The sequence below is a fragment of the Triticum aestivum genome, chromosome 3B, assembly GCF_018294505.1.
Source record: "Triticum aestivum cultivar Chinese Spring chromosome 3B, IWGSC CS RefSeq v2.1, whole genome shotgun sequence".
Taxonomy (NCBI): domain Eukaryota; kingdom Viridiplantae; phylum Streptophyta; class Magnoliopsida; order Poales; family Poaceae; genus Triticum; species Triticum aestivum.
In genome coordinates this window covers 396,942,817-396,958,952 of record NC_057801.1, presented here as the reverse complement: position 1 = coordinate 396,958,952, position 16,136 = coordinate 396,942,817, and positions in this window count along the sequence as shown.

The window sequence follows — 16,136 nt, the reverse complement described above, 5'->3', positions numbered from 1 at the left end:
CATCGTGTCACGTTATTCCAATTCCCAAAATTCACATATATTCCAAAAACAATCTCTGTAAGATTTTATCGCGCTTGGACTCCGTTTGATATGGATTTTTTTGCAAAACAAAAAACATGCAACAAACAAGAACTGGCACTTGGCACTGGATCAATATGTTAGTCCCAAAAATAGTATAAAAAGTTGCCAAAAGTATATGAAAGCTGTAGAATAAAGGCATGAAACAATCAAAAATTATAAATACGACAGAGACGTTTCAGCATCCCCAAGCTTAATTCCTGCTCGTCCTCGAGTAGGTAAATGATAAAAAAGATAATTTTTGATGTGGAATGCTACCTAGCATAATCCTGATCATGTAATCTAATAATGGCATGAATATGAAGACACGCGTGATTCAAAGCAATAGTCTATCATTTGACATAATGACAATAATACTTCAAACATACTAATAAAGCAATCATGTCTTCTCAAAATAGCATGGCCAAAGAAAGTTATCCCTACAAAATCATATAGTCTGGCTATGCTCCATGTTCACCACACAAAGTATTTCATCATGCACAACCCCGATGACAATCCAAGCAATTGTTTCATACTTCTAATGTTCTCAAGCCTTTTTCAACTTTCATGCAATACATGAGCATGAGCCATGGATATAGCACTATAGGTGGAATATAAGGTGGTTGTGAGGAGAAGACAAAAAGGGAGAAAGTCTCACATCAACTAGGAAAACTAAAGGGCTATGGAGATGCCCTTCAATCAATATCGATGCAAGTGAGAAGGGGTTGACATGCAACGGATGCACTAGAGCTATAAGTGTATGAAAGCTTGATACGTCTCCATCGTATCTACTTTTCCAAACACTTTTGCCCTTGTTTTGGACTCTAACTTGCATGATTTGAATGGAACTAACCCGGACTGACGTTGTTTTCAGCAGAACTGCCATGGTGTTATTTTTGTGCAGAAATAAAAGTTCTCAGAATGACCTGAAAATCCACGGAGAAACTTTTCAGAATGAATAAAAAATACTGGCGATAGAAATAGCATCAGGGGGCCCACACCCTATCCACGAGGGTGGGGGCGCACCCCCCTGCCTCGTGGGCCCCCCTAGATGTCCATCGACCTCAACTCCAACTCCATATATTAGCTTTCGCGGAGAAAAAATTAGAGAGAAAGCTTCATCGCGTTTTACGATATGGAGCCGTCGCCAAGCCCTAATCTCTATCGCGAGAGCTGATCTGGAGTCCGTTCGGGGCTCTGGAGAGGGGGATTCGTCGCCGTCGTCATCATCAACCATCCTCCATCACCAATTTCATGATGCTCACCGCCGTGCGTGAGTAATTCCATCGTAGGCTTGCTGGACGGTGATGGGTTGGATGAGATTTACCATGTAATCAAGTTAGTTTTGTTAGGGTTTGATCCCTAGTATCCACTATGTTCTAAGATTGATGTTGCTATGACTTTGCTATGCTTAATGCTTGTCACTAGGGCCCGAGTGCCATGATTTCAGATCTGAACCTATTATGTTTTCATGAATATATGTGAGTTCTTGATCCTATCTTGCAAGTCTATAGTCACCTATTATGTGTTATTATTCAACAACCCCGAAGTGACAATAATCGGGATACTTCTCGGTGATGACCGTAGTTTGAGGAGTTCATGTATTCACTAAGTGCTAATGCTTTGGTCTGGTACTCTATTAAAAGTAGGCCTTAATATCCCTTAGTTTCCATTAGGACCCCGCTGCCACGGGAGGGTAGGACAAAGGATGTCATGCAAGTTCTTTTCCATAGGCATGTATGACTATATTCGGAATACATGCCTACATTACATTGATGAACTGGAGCTAGTTTTGTGTCACCCTATGTTATAACTATTACATGAGGAATCACATCCGACATAATTATCCATCACTGATCCAATGCCTACGAGCTTTTCATATATTGTGCTTTGCTTATTTACTTTATTGTTGCTACTGTTTCAATCACTACAAATCTGCTATTGTTACTTTTATCACTGTTGCCATTACTATCATACTTCTTTGCTACTAAACACTTTGCTGCAGATACTAAGTTATCCAGGTGTGGTTGAATTGACAACTCAACTACTAATACTTGAGAATATTCTTTGGCTCCCCTTGTGTCAAATCAATAAATTTGGGTTGAATACTCTACCCTCGAAAACTGTTGCGATCCCCTATACTTGTGGGTTATCAAGACTATTTTCTGGCGCCGTTGCCGGGGAGCATAGCTCTATTCTTTGAGTCACTTGGGATTTATTTCTGCTGGTCACTATGAGGAACTTGAAAGACGAAAGAACAAAGATTTTTCCTTCAACTACGAGGGGAGGTAAGGAACTGCCATCTAGCTCTGCACTAGATTCTCCTTCTGTTTTGAGTAAGCTTGCGACACCTAAACCTGTTACTGCTATGAATTCTGATATGTCGCATGTTATTGATGATGCCACCTCTACTATGCATGATACTTATGATGAAACTACTTCTGTGCTTGATACTACTTTGCCAGTAGGTGAATTTCTTGATGAGCAACTTGCTAGGGTTAGAGAGAATGAAATTATTGAAGATGGAATTATTGAAGATAGTGATGATGAAGGTTCTCCCCTTAAGTATGAATTGCCTGTTGTTCCAGAGGGTTATGTTATGGATGAAGAAACTACTAGAGCTATTCTTGCTTGCAATGATAGATATGATCTTAAGAAGTTATTAGCTAAATGGAAACAGAAATCTCTAAATGCTAGAATGAAATATGAGCCTGCTTTTGCTACTTCACCTATCTTTTTTACTGATAAGGATTGTGAATTCTCTGTCGATCTTGAGATAATTACTTTGGTTGAATCTGATCCTTTTTATGGCAATGAATCTGAAACTGTTGTGGCACATCTTACTAAGTTAAATGATATAGTCACCCTGTTCACTAATGATGAGAAGTCTCGCTACTATTATATCCTTAAGATATTTCCATTCTCATTAAAGGGTGATGCTAAAACTTGGTTTAATTCTCTTGATCCTGGTTGTGTGCGTAGTCCCCAGGATATGATTTATTACTTCTCTGCTAAATATTTCCATGCTCATAAGAAACAAGTTGCCTTGTGGGAAATATATAATTTTGTAGAAATTGAAGAAGAGAGTCTCCCACAAGCTTGATCATCCTCTTAATGCTTTGCCTGATCATCTTCTTAAGAAAAATGAAATACTTGATATCTTTTATAATGGACTAACCGATGCCTCCAAGGACTACTTGGATAGTTGTGCTAGTTGTGTTTTCAAGGAAAGAACAGTCGACCAAGCTGAATTGCTATTGAATAATATGTTGACTAATGAAAATAATTGGACTGTTCCTGATCCAATTCCTGATCCAATTGAGCCAACTCCTGAGCCAATTCCTGAGCCTATTCCTAAACCAACTCCAAAGAAGAGGGGTGTTCTATTCCTCAGTCCTGAAGATATGCAAGAGGCAAAGAAATATATGAAAGGAAAAGGTATTAAAGCTAAAGATGTTAAGAATTCACCTCCTGTTGAACAAATACATGGTCTTAATCTACCACCTATTGAGGAAACGCATTGTCTTGATAACCCAACACAGGTAGTAAAGGTAAATTCTCTCTATAGATATGATAAAGATGAAATCCCCTCTACTAAGTTTCCTAGCCAATGTTTAGATGAATTTGATGACTTTATGGCTAGACAAGAAAATTTCAATGCTTATGTTGGTAGAGAATTAAAGAGTAATGCTTACATGATTGGACGCTTGAGTGATTATATGGCTAGAGTTAAAGGTCAACCTAAACTCATTAGCAAATATGCTTCTAGGGTTACCACTCAAGTAGAGCGAGTACTTAAAGCTCAAAGTGATTTGCTCGATGAACTAAATAATAAACATGATTTTGCTGTTAGAGCGGCTACTAGAACTGGTAGAATGACTCAGGAACCTTTGTATCCTGAAGGCCACACTAAGAGAATAGAGCAAGATTCTCAAAGAAATAATTTAGATGCACCTAGTCCTTTTAAAAATAAGAAAAAGAAAAATGATAGGACTTTGCATGCTTCTAGTGAACCTGTTGTAGACACACCTGAGAATCCCAATGATATTTCTATTTCTGATGCTGAAACACAATCTGGTGGTGAACATGAACCTAGTGATAATGTTCATGTTGATGCTCAACCTAGCAATAACAATGATGTAGAGATTGAACCTGATGTTGATCTTGATAACCCACAATCAAAGAATCAACTTATGATAAGAGAGACTTTGTTGCTAGGAAGCACGGTAAAGAAAGAGAACCACGAGTTCAGAAACCCATGCCTTTTCCTCCCAAGCCATCCAAGAAAAAGGATGATGAGGATTTTGAGTGCTTTGCTGAAATGATTAGACCTATCTTCTTATGTATGCGCTTAACTAACATGCTTAAAACAAATCCTTATGCTAAATATATGAAGGATATCATTACAAATAAAAGAAAGATATCGGAAACTGAGATTTCCACCATGCTTGATAATTATACTTTTAAGGGTGGAATACCAAAGAAACTAGAAGATCCAAGAGTACCAACAATACCATGCTCCATTAAAAGAAACTATGTTAAAACTACTTTATGTGATCTTGGAGCCGGTGTTAGTGTTATGCCTCTCTCTTTATATCATATACTTGAGTTGAATAAGTTGAGACCTACTGAAATATCTTTGCAAATGGCTGATAAATCAACTGCTATACCTGTCGGTATTTGTGAGGATGTGCCTGTTGTGGTTGCAAATGTCACTATCTTAACGGACTTTGTTATTCTTGATATTCCCGAGGACGATAGTATGTCGATTATCCTTGGTAGACCCTTTTTGAATACTGAAGGGGCTGTTATTGATTGCAACAAAGGCAATATCACTTTTCATGTTAATGGTAATGAGCATACGGTGCACTTTCCAAGGAAACAACCTCAAGTTGACAGTATCAATTCTATTGGAAAAGTTCCAACTATCATTATTGGAGGTTTTGAATTTCCTATTCCTACTGTCAAGAAGAAATATGATATTCTTATTATTGGGGATGTTCATATCCCCATTGAGGTAACCTAGTGTTATCCAAAATTTCTCCGGTTCCATGCTATTCGGAATGAGTTTGTTAACAAGACTTGATCAACCTTGTTAGTGGATTCCTTTTGATGATCATGAGATGGATGAAACTAGAAGGCACAACCTTCTGTACCCTCCTTTTACTTTCTGTTATTTGGATTAAATAAAGAAAAAAATAGTATTTTCTGTCTGTTTTCTGAATTATCCATGCAATAAAAAAATATCCCGAAAATAAAAGCTCTCCAAATGCCCTAACAATTTAGTATGATTTTTTTTCTAAAATATTTGAGAATTTTAGGCACTGAGAACACAGCGGGGGGGGGGGGGGCAAGCACCTGGCCACGAGGGTCCAGGGCGTGCCCCCTGCCTCGTGGGCCACGGTGGCCCCCCTCCACTTATTCCTGCACCCACACACTTCTTCTTCCTCCCAAAAAAATCACTATCCAGCTCAACCATGAGTTCTAGCTCATTTTGCTGCGATTTTCGATCTCCTTGCTCAAAGATCCATTCACAAAACTGCTTTGGGAGATTGTTCCTTGGTATGTGACTCCTCCAATGGTCCAATTAGTTTTTGTTCTAGTGCGTTATTCATTGCTAATTTTTGTTGCATAGGCGACCCTGTTCTTGAGCTTGCATGTCAAATTTATGAGGTCCCAAGTAATTCTAATGCATGATATAGGCTCTATGCACTTGTGGGAGTAGTTGCTATCAGTTTTATTGAGTTTGATTCACTTTTATTTTGAGTTACTAAAAATTTCAGAAATTTTTCAGAGGAAGAATTATGTCTTGGAAAATGTACCAAGGTGGTTCTTCAAGAAAGCAAGGACCCATGCGTGCTATGCGTGAGCAAGATGATGAACCACCAAGGGAAGCTGATGTGCGGCCTTGTGAATGGCCGTCAGAAGAATTTATGGTCAATGTAGGCATCAAGGATGAATTTGATACATATGTGCGTAATGCTGACCTTGAGGACTTCATGCAAGATAAGTGTCCTCAGTACTATTATTTGACTGATTCATTCGTGAGAAGGTTTAAATTTTCATCTTTGCATAATTCTCAAAGTGTCCTGTTTGATATTTATGATCAATCATATACCATGGACCTAGAAGATTTTACTACTGCTTGCGAACTCCCACAGTGGGGTAGTGTTAATGAACCCCATAAATCTGAATATAAAGACTTTCTTCCTAGTATCACTGTGGGAGAATCTAGAGAAATAGCAAAAGCTACCATAGGGAGCACTCATTTTCTTGCTATACATTATTTTGCTCTCTTCATTGGTAGATGCATTAATGGTAAAGATGAAGCATGTCACATGTGTGTTCCTGATATTTGTGTTCTCAAGAGTGTTGTATTAGGTGATAAAGAATACAACTTGGGGGCAATTGTTGCACGTAGATTGCGTAGATTGCATAATAATGGTTTAGTTGGAGATTTATTTGGAGGGATTTATGCAACCCGTGTGGCTAATTATCTTGGTATACCTCCACATGAGGGTGATAGGGAGTTGCCTCCCGCTTATTTAGATTATAATGCTATGGCCAGTCATCATTTTCTTGAGAGGAATGAACAATTCCTCCAGTATCGACTAATCTTTGACAGACGTCGCGCTGTCCATGTTACTCTCCCTGCTCCTTCCCTTTTTGATTACCAGGCAAAAAGAAGATATGTTGTCACCAGGGAGGAGGCAAATGAGTACGAGAGGAGGACAGAGGCAGCTCGCCGCCGTGCTGCAGGCCAGGAGGCAATGGCTGTTGCATCTCAGTACGACCCCAGTTACAACTTCGGATATCAGTCAGGCTATCCATGGCCATAGACCAACTTAGGCCAAAAGCCTAAGCTTGGGGGAGTACGTATTTCTCACCGACATTACACTCATGTTCACACACTCATTCTAGTTGTCGGTGCTCATACTTTTTCATTGTACTATCCATGCTAGTTTAATTTCTTTTTCTAGCTTTCTTCTTGTGTGTTTGACAAACCTTAAGAAAAACCAAAAAAAATAGTTAGTTTAATTTCCATGCTTATAGTAGTAATTAAAAGAAACCCCCCCCCCCCAAAAAAAGATTTCTCATTCTTCTTTTGCTTGTTGGGAGCTTTCTCGTGTAAATAGTTTTATTTCTTTTTTTTCCTTTGGGGGTCGAGAGGAGAAGACCATAATGAAAATGTTTAGTGGCTCAAAGATGCATGATTGTTGATTTAACTAAGAGCCCATATTACCTTGTCTTCTCTCTTGAATTGAATGCTTGCAGATTCCAGCTTAGTCCAATGCACGTGCACTATTATTATTATACACACCGTTCGGTCGTGCGAGTGAAAGGCAATAATGACGATATATGATGGACTGATTGAGATGAGAGAAGCTGGTATGAACTCGACCTCTCTTATTTTTGTAAATATGATTAGTTCATCATTCCTGATTCAGCCTATTATGAATAAACATGTTTGCAATGACAATTAGAGATTATAGTTGCTTATGTCATGCTTAATTAGCTAAGAGTTTATAATGGTTTACCTTGCGTGCCAACATGCTATTAAAATGGTTGTGATGTGGTATGATAGGGTGGTATCCTCCTTTGAATGATTCGAGTGACTCGACTTGGCACATGTTCACGCATGTAGTTGAAACAAAATCAACATAGCCTTCACGATATTTATGTTCATGGTGGACTATATCCTACTCATGCTTGCACTCGGTGCAGATTAATTTTAATGCATGTTCATGACTGTTGTCGCTCTCTCATTTGGTCACTTCCCAGTCTTTTGCTAGCCTTCACGTGTACTAAGCGGGAATACTTCTTGTGCATCCAAACTTCATAAACCCCAAAGTTATTCCATATGAGTCCACCATACCTTCCTATATGCGGTATTTACCTGCCGTTCCAAGTAAATTGGTATGTGCCAAACTCCAAACCTTCAAATGAAATTCTGTTTTGTATGCTCGAGCAGCTCATGTATCAACTAGGGCTGTCTGTATCTTCCATGCTAGGTGGGTTATTCTCAAGAGGAGTGGACTCCGCTCCTTATTCACGAGAAAATGGCTGGTAACCGGGATGCCCAGTCCCATGGTCAAAAGATCAAATCAAATCAAAATAATTAAAACAAAACACCCCCAGGATTGTTGTTAGTTGGAGGCACCCGTTGTTAGCCATGGATTGATGCTTGTTGGTGGTGGGGGGGTATAAACTTTACCATTCTGTTTGGGAACCGCCTATAATGTGTGTAGCATGGAAGATATCAAGATCTCATAGTTGTTATTTTGACAGTGAAAGTATACTGCTCAAAATGTTATTCAACTCTATTTTAAAATCGAGCTCTGGCACCTCTACAAATCTTTGCTTCCCTCTGCGAAGGGCCTATCTATTTACTTTTATGTTGAGTCATCACCCTCTTATTAAAAAGCACCCGCTGGAGAGCACCCCTATCATTTGCATGCATTACTATTAGTTTATATTGGGTATGACTTGACTGGATCTCTTTTACCATGAATTACAATGTTTAGTCAGTCCTTGATCTTTAAAGGTGCTATGCATTTATGTTTTGCGGTCTTAGAAAGGGCTAGCGAGATACCATCTTGTTATATCATATTATGATTGTTTTGAGAACGTGTTGTCATCCGTGATTTATTATTATTGGTCGTTAGTTGATTATGCCATTGATATGAGTAAACATGAGACCTAAGTGTTATTGTGAATATGGTTAGTTCATAATCTTTGCTGAAATCTTGAATGTTGGCTTTACATATTTACAACAACAAGAGCAAACAGAGTTTGTAAAAGTTTTTCTTTATCACTTTCAGTTTGTCAACTAGAGTTTGTAAAAGTTTTTCTTTATCACTTTCAGTTTGTCAACTGAATTGCTTGAGGACAAGCAAAGGTTTAAGCTTGGGGAGTTGATACGTCTCCGTCGTATCTACTTTTCCAAACACTTTTGCCCTTGTTTTGGACTCTAACTTGCATGATTTGAATGGAACTAACCTGGACTGACACTGTTTTCAGCAGAACTGCCATGGTATTATTTTTGTGCAGAAATAGAAGTTCTCGGAATGACCTGAAAATCCACGGAGCAACTTTTCAGAATTAATAAAAAATACTAGTGAAAGAAATAGCATCAGGGGGCCCACACCCTGTCCATGAGGGTGGGGGGCACGCCCCCTCCCCCTGGGCGCGCCCCCCTGCCTCGTGGGCCCCCTGGACGTCCATCGACCTCAACTGCAACTCCATATATTTGCTTTCGCAGAGAGAAAAATCAAAGAGAAAGTTTCGTCGCGTTTTACAATACGGAGCCGCCGCCAAGCCCTAATCTCTCTCGGGAGGGCTGATTTGGAGTCCGTTTGGGGCTCCGGAGAGGGGGATTCATCGCCGTCGTCATCATCAACCATCCTCCATCACCAATTTCATGATGCTCACCGCCGTGCGTGAGTAATTCCATCATAGGCATGTTGGACGGTGATGGGTTGGATGAGATTTACCATGTAATCAAGTTAATTTTGTTAGGGTTTGATCCCTAGTATCCACTATGTTCTGAGATTGATGTTTGCTATGCTTAATGCTTGTCACTAGGGCCCGAGTGCCATGATTTCAGATCTGAACCTATTATGTTTTCATGAATATATGTGAGTTCTTGATCCTATCTTGCAAGTCCATAGTCACCTATTATGTGTTATGATCCGACAACCCCGAAGTGATAATAACCGGGATACTTCTCGGACCGTAGTTTGAGGAGTTCATATATTCACTAAGTGCTAATGCTTTGGTCTGGTACTCTATTAAAAGGAGGCCTTAATATCCCTTAGTTTCCATTAGGACCCCGCTGCCACGGGTGGGTAGGACAAAAAATGTCATGCAAGTTCTTCTCCATAAGCACGTATGACTATATTCGGAATACATGCCAACATTACATTAATGAACTGGAGCTAGTTCTGTGTCACCCTATGTTATAACTATTACGTGAGGAATCACATCCGACATAATTATCCATCACTGATCCAATGCCTACGAGCTTTTCATATTGTGCTTTGCTTATTTACTTTACCGTTGCTACTGTTACAATCACTACAAAACTTCTATTGTTACTTTTATCACTGTTACCATTACTATCATACTACTTTGCTACTAAACACTTTGCTGCAGATACTAAGTTATACAGGTGTGGTTGAATTGACAACTCAACTGCTAATACTTGAGAATATTCTTTGGCTCCCTTGTGTCGAGTCAATAAATTTGGGTTGAATACTCTACCCTCAAAAACTGTTGCGATCCCCTATACTTGTGGGTTATCAAAGCTCAATCTGAAAACTAAGTCGGTGTGAATCCAACTTGCTTGCTCATGAAGACCTCAGACATTTGAGGAATTCCATCACCAGAATATACAAGCCAAGTTCTATAATGAAAAATTCCCACTAGTATATGAAAGTGACAACATAGGAGACTCTCTCTATGAAGAACATGGTGCTACTTTGAAGCACAAGTGTGGCAAAAGGATAGTAGCATTGCCCCTTCTCTATTTTTCTATCATTTTTTGTTTTTTCTCTTTTTTTGTGCCCTCTCCCTTTTTTGGCCACTTTTTTTTCGTCCATAGTCTCATCCCGACTTGTGGGGGAATCACAGTCTCCATCATCCTTTCCTCACTAGGGCAATGCCCTAATAATGATGATCATCACACTTTATTTACTTACAACTCAAGAATTACAACTCGATACTTAGAACAGAATATGACTCTATATGAATGCCTCCGGCGGTGCACCAAGATGTGCAATGACTCAAGAGTGACATGTATAAAAATTATGAAGGGTGGTTTTGCCACAAATATGACAATGATGAAGCGTGTCATAATAAATGGAACGGTGGAAGTTGCATGGCAATATATCTTGGAATGGCTATGGAGATGCCATAATAGGTAGGTATGGTGGGTGTATGGTACCGGCAAAAGTTGCGGCGTACAAGATTGGCTAGCAAAGGTGGAAGGGTGAGAGTGCGTATAATCCATGGACTCAACATTAGTCATAAGGAACTCACATACTTATTACAAAATTCTATTAGCTATCGAAACAAAGTACTATGCACATGCTCCTAGGGGGGATAGATTGGTAGGAAAATACCATCACTCGTCCCTAACCGCTACTCATAAGGAAGACAATCAAAAAATAAATCATGCTCCGACTTTGTTACATAAAGGTTCACCATACGTGCATGCTACGGGAATCACAAACCTTAACACAAGTATTTCTACCAGTCCACAATTACCCACTAGCATGACTCTAATATCACCATCTCTATATTGCAGAACTATTACAAGGAATCAAACATATCATATTTAGTGATCTACAAGTTTTATGTAGGATTTTATGACTAACCATGTGAATGACCAATTCCCGTTGACTCTCTAAGTAGACATAAGTGAAGCAAGAGAGTTTAATACTTTCTACAAAAGATATTCCCACGCTCTAACAAATATAAGTGAAGCAAAAGTGCATTCTACAAATGGCAGTTTTCTATGTGTAAGGAAACACCTAATCCAAACTTCAAATGATATAAGTGAAGCACATGAAGCATTCTATAAAGCCATACTCAAAAGATATAAGTGAAGTGCATGAAGCATTCTATAAATCAACCAAGGACTATCTCATACCAGCATGGTGCATTACTAAAAGAAAAAGAAAAAGCACACGACGCTCCAAGATTTACGCATATCATGTGACCAATAAAAATATAGCTCCAAGTAACATTACCGGTAATCATTAGAAGAAAGAGGGGATGCCTTCCAGGGCATCCCCAAGCTTAGTTGCTTGGAAGTCCTTGAAAATTACCTTGGGGTGCCTCGGGAATCCCCAAGCTTAGGCTCTTTCCACTCCTTATTCCTTCATCCATCGTGATCTCACCCAAAACTTGAAAACCTCAATCACACAAAACTTAACAAAACCCTCGTGAGATCCGTTAGTATAATAAAACAAATCACCACTTTAAGTAATGTTGCAAACACATTCATATTTAATTTTGCATTGTATCTATTGTATTATAACTTCTCCATGGCATATAACACTGATAGAATCGATAGTTTCATCAAAACGAGCAAAGCAATGCAACAAAAACAGAATCTGTCTTAAACAGGACAGTGTGTAACTATCTGAACATCTACCATATTTCTGTAACTCCAAAAATTCTAAAAAATTAGGACAAAATAAATAATTTGTATAGTAGTACCGTGCAAAAAGTTTTAGAAGCATTTGACTTTCCAGTAAAAAAATGTAAAATCACGCACTACAGCCAAAGTTTCTGTTTATGCACCGCACAAACCAAACAAGCAATCTAATCATCCTAAAGGCAAATCTTGGCACATTATTTTTATAATACAATGGATTTATACAAAGGGATAATTATGTTTGTTGAAAAGTTTCTGTAATTAAGATTCACAAAGTTTCCATGGGCATGATCAAAGTTCAAGGCATCCTCCCACTTTAACAATGCTCGTCTCTCTCACTTTCACTTTTATTTTTGAAAAAGTTTTAGGTTCCCCTCTTTATTTTTTTTGTTTTTAAACTTTATAAAAGAACTCAATAGAAATAAATGACTACCTAAAACTTCAGGGTTGTCTCCCTGGCAGCGCTTTCTTTAAAGCAATTAAGCTAGGCATATAGTGCTCAAGTAATGGATCCACCCGGATCCCAAGGTATATCAAAGCCAATTTTATTTAACAATGATTTTTAATTTAGTAGTGAGCACAAAGTAACATATATCATGAAGTGACGAAGTCTAACTCTCTTCCTATGCATCGGCATGTCATAAAAGAACAATTCATGCACACAATGTAAAGGCCAATGATAGTATAAATAGTTTGTTGTAATTTTATCGTATTGGAAACATAGAGAGGCGGAGATGGAGTTCCTCTCTCTCTCATAATAATTGCAAGTAGGAGCAGCAAGCACATGCATATTATATTTATCAAAATCATCATGTGCGATAATAGAACACAACCCATCAATATAGTCCTTAATAAGCACAAACTTCTCCGATATAGTGTAGTTGGGAGAATTCAAAAAGATAATAGGACTATCATGCGTGGGTGCTATAGAAACAATTTCATTCTTAACATAAGGAACTATAGCAAGTTCATCTCCATAAGCATAATTCATATTGGCATCATGGCCACAAGCATAGCAAGCATCAAGTTCATCAAAAAGGGATATTTCAAACGAATCAAAGGAATCATAGCAATCATCCTTCGGTAAGCATGAAGGGAAATTAAACAACGTATGAGTTGAAGAGTTACTCTCATTAGAAGGTGGGCATGGGTGATCAATTTGCTCTTCCTCCTTTTGTTCTTCGCTCTCCTCGTCATCTTTTTCATCTAATGAGCTCACAGTTTCAGCAATTTCTTCTTCCATAGATTCCTGCAAAATATTAATCTCTTCTTGGACAGCGGAGACTTTCTCAATAAATGCATCAATATCGACATTGTATTCATAATTCTCATAGCAATATTTAAGTATAGCAAAATTTTCTGGCCTATAAACATCATCATCAAAAGCTTCATACTTTTCAAACAAAGATTCAATTCCATAAGCACCCTTAAAAGCAACAAATTCTTCTATTCGTTCCACATCATACTAATCATAAATACCATTAGCATAAGAATCCAAGGTTTGATTATCATTAAATTTACATGAAAAGGGAAGGTGTGGAGCCTTCATCCTAGAGCAACAAGTATAATCATGTCTCAAGCATAGTTCACGAGCATACCAATGCAACATATGAATTTGATCCCATAATAATTTCCCTTTTTGAGTCAAGCGATAATCCCTAAAGTATTCACGTTCATCCAACGTGTCTCCCATTATATAGTTGAATGGGTTTTCTCGGGATTATTGAAGTAGTGCATAATATCTTTCACATAATGATCATCGAGGGTTTTAGGAGGTTCCCCATCTCCATGAGTAGCAAGTACACCTAATTTTTTTGGTATTTCGTGTTCCATATCCGTAACTAAAGATAGAGAACAAGTTATAACAACAAATAAAATCTACTTAGTGATAAAGCAAAAAAGCACATACGAGAATATTCACCCCATGCTATTGCTCCCCGGCTATGGCGCCAGAAAAAGGTCTTGATAACCCACGAGTGTAGGGGATCAGTTGCAACCTCTTTTGATAAGTACGAGTGTCGAACCCAACGAGGAGCTAAAGGTAGAACAAATATTCCCTCAAGTTCTATCAACCACTGATACAACTCTACGCACGCCTAATGTTCGCTTTACCTAGAACAAGTATGAAATTAGAAGTACTTTGTAGGTGTTGTAGGATAGATTTGCAAGATAATAAAGAGCACGTAAATAAAATCTAGGGGCTGTTTCGATAAAGAAACAACTAAGTTAGTTTTAGTAGAGAGCATTTTGTCATGAGAAGTTGTTTGTCCCTAGGCAATCTATAACTAGACCGGTAATCATTATTGCAATTTTATATGAGGGAGAGGCATAAGCTAACATACTTTCCCTTCTTCGATCATATGCACTTATGATTGGAACTCTAGGAAGCATCCGCAACTACTAAAGAGCATTAAGGTAAAAACCCAACCATAGCATTAAAGTATCAAGTCCTCTTTATTCCCATACGCCATAACCCACTTATCCGTGTTTGTGTTTCAGTCACTCACGCAACACAGACAGTAAGCAAACCATGAACATATTGCAAACCCTACAGCAGGGATCCCTCACGCTTGTGCGACACGGAGAGCACCACAGGACAGCACCAATAATAAAACATACAACTCAAACCAATCATGATCATCAATCAACCCATAGGAGAAAACAGATCTACTCAAACATCATAGGATAGCCAAATACCATTGGGAAATAATATATGTTGGGGAACATAGTAATTTCAAAAAAATTCCTACGCACACGCTAGATCATGGTGATGCATAGCAACGAGAGGGGAGAGTGTTGTCCACGTACCCTCATAGACCGAAAGCGGAAGCGTTAGAACAACGCGGTTGATGTAGTCATACATCTTCACGGCCCGACCGATCAAGCACCGAAACTACGGCACCTCCAAGTTCTAGTACACGTTCAGCTTGATGACATCCCTCGAACTGCGATCCAGCCGAGTGTCGAGGGAGAGTTCCGTCAGCACGATGGCGTGGTGATGATCTTGATGTTCTAGCATCGCAGGGCTTCGCCTAAGCACCGCTACAATATTATCGAGGAGGACTATGGTGGAGGGGGACACTGCACACGGCTAAGAGATCAAGATATCAATTATTATTGTGTCTAGAGGTGCCCCCTGCCCCCGTATATAAAGGAGTGGAGGAGGGGGAGAGGGCCGGCCCCTATGGCGCACCATGGAGGAGTCCTACTCCCACCGGGAGTAGGATTCCTCCCCTTCCATGTAGTAGGAGTAGGAGACAAGGAAGGGGGAGAGGAAACAGAAGTAAGGAGGGGGCGCTGCCCCTCCCCCTAGTCCAATTCGGACTAGTCATTGGGGGGGCGCGCGGCCTGCCTCTCTCTCTCTCTCTCTCTCCGCTAAAGCCCAATAAGGCCCATATACTTCTTCCCTCGTATTCCCGTAACTCCCCGGTACTCTGAAAAATATCCGAACCACTTGGAACCTTTCTGATGTCCGAATATAGTCATCCAATATATCGATCTTTACGTCTCGACCATTTTGAGACTCCTCGTCATGTCCCCGATCTCATCCGGGACTCTGAACTCCTTCGGTACATCAAAACTCATAAACTCATAATAAAACTGTCATCGAAACCTTAAGCTTGCGGACCCTACGGGTTCTAGAACTATGTAGACATGACCGAAACACGTTTCCGGTCAATAACCAATAGCGGAACCTGTATGCTCATATTGGCTCCCACATATTCTACGAAGATCTTTATCGGTCAAACCGCATAACAACATACGTTGTTCCCTTTGTCATCGGTATGTTACTTGCCCGAGATTCGATCGTCGGTATCTCAATACCTAGTTCAATCACGTTACCGACAAGTCTCTTTACTCATTATGTAATGCATCATTCCGTAACTAACTCTTTAGCTACATTGCTTGCAAGGCT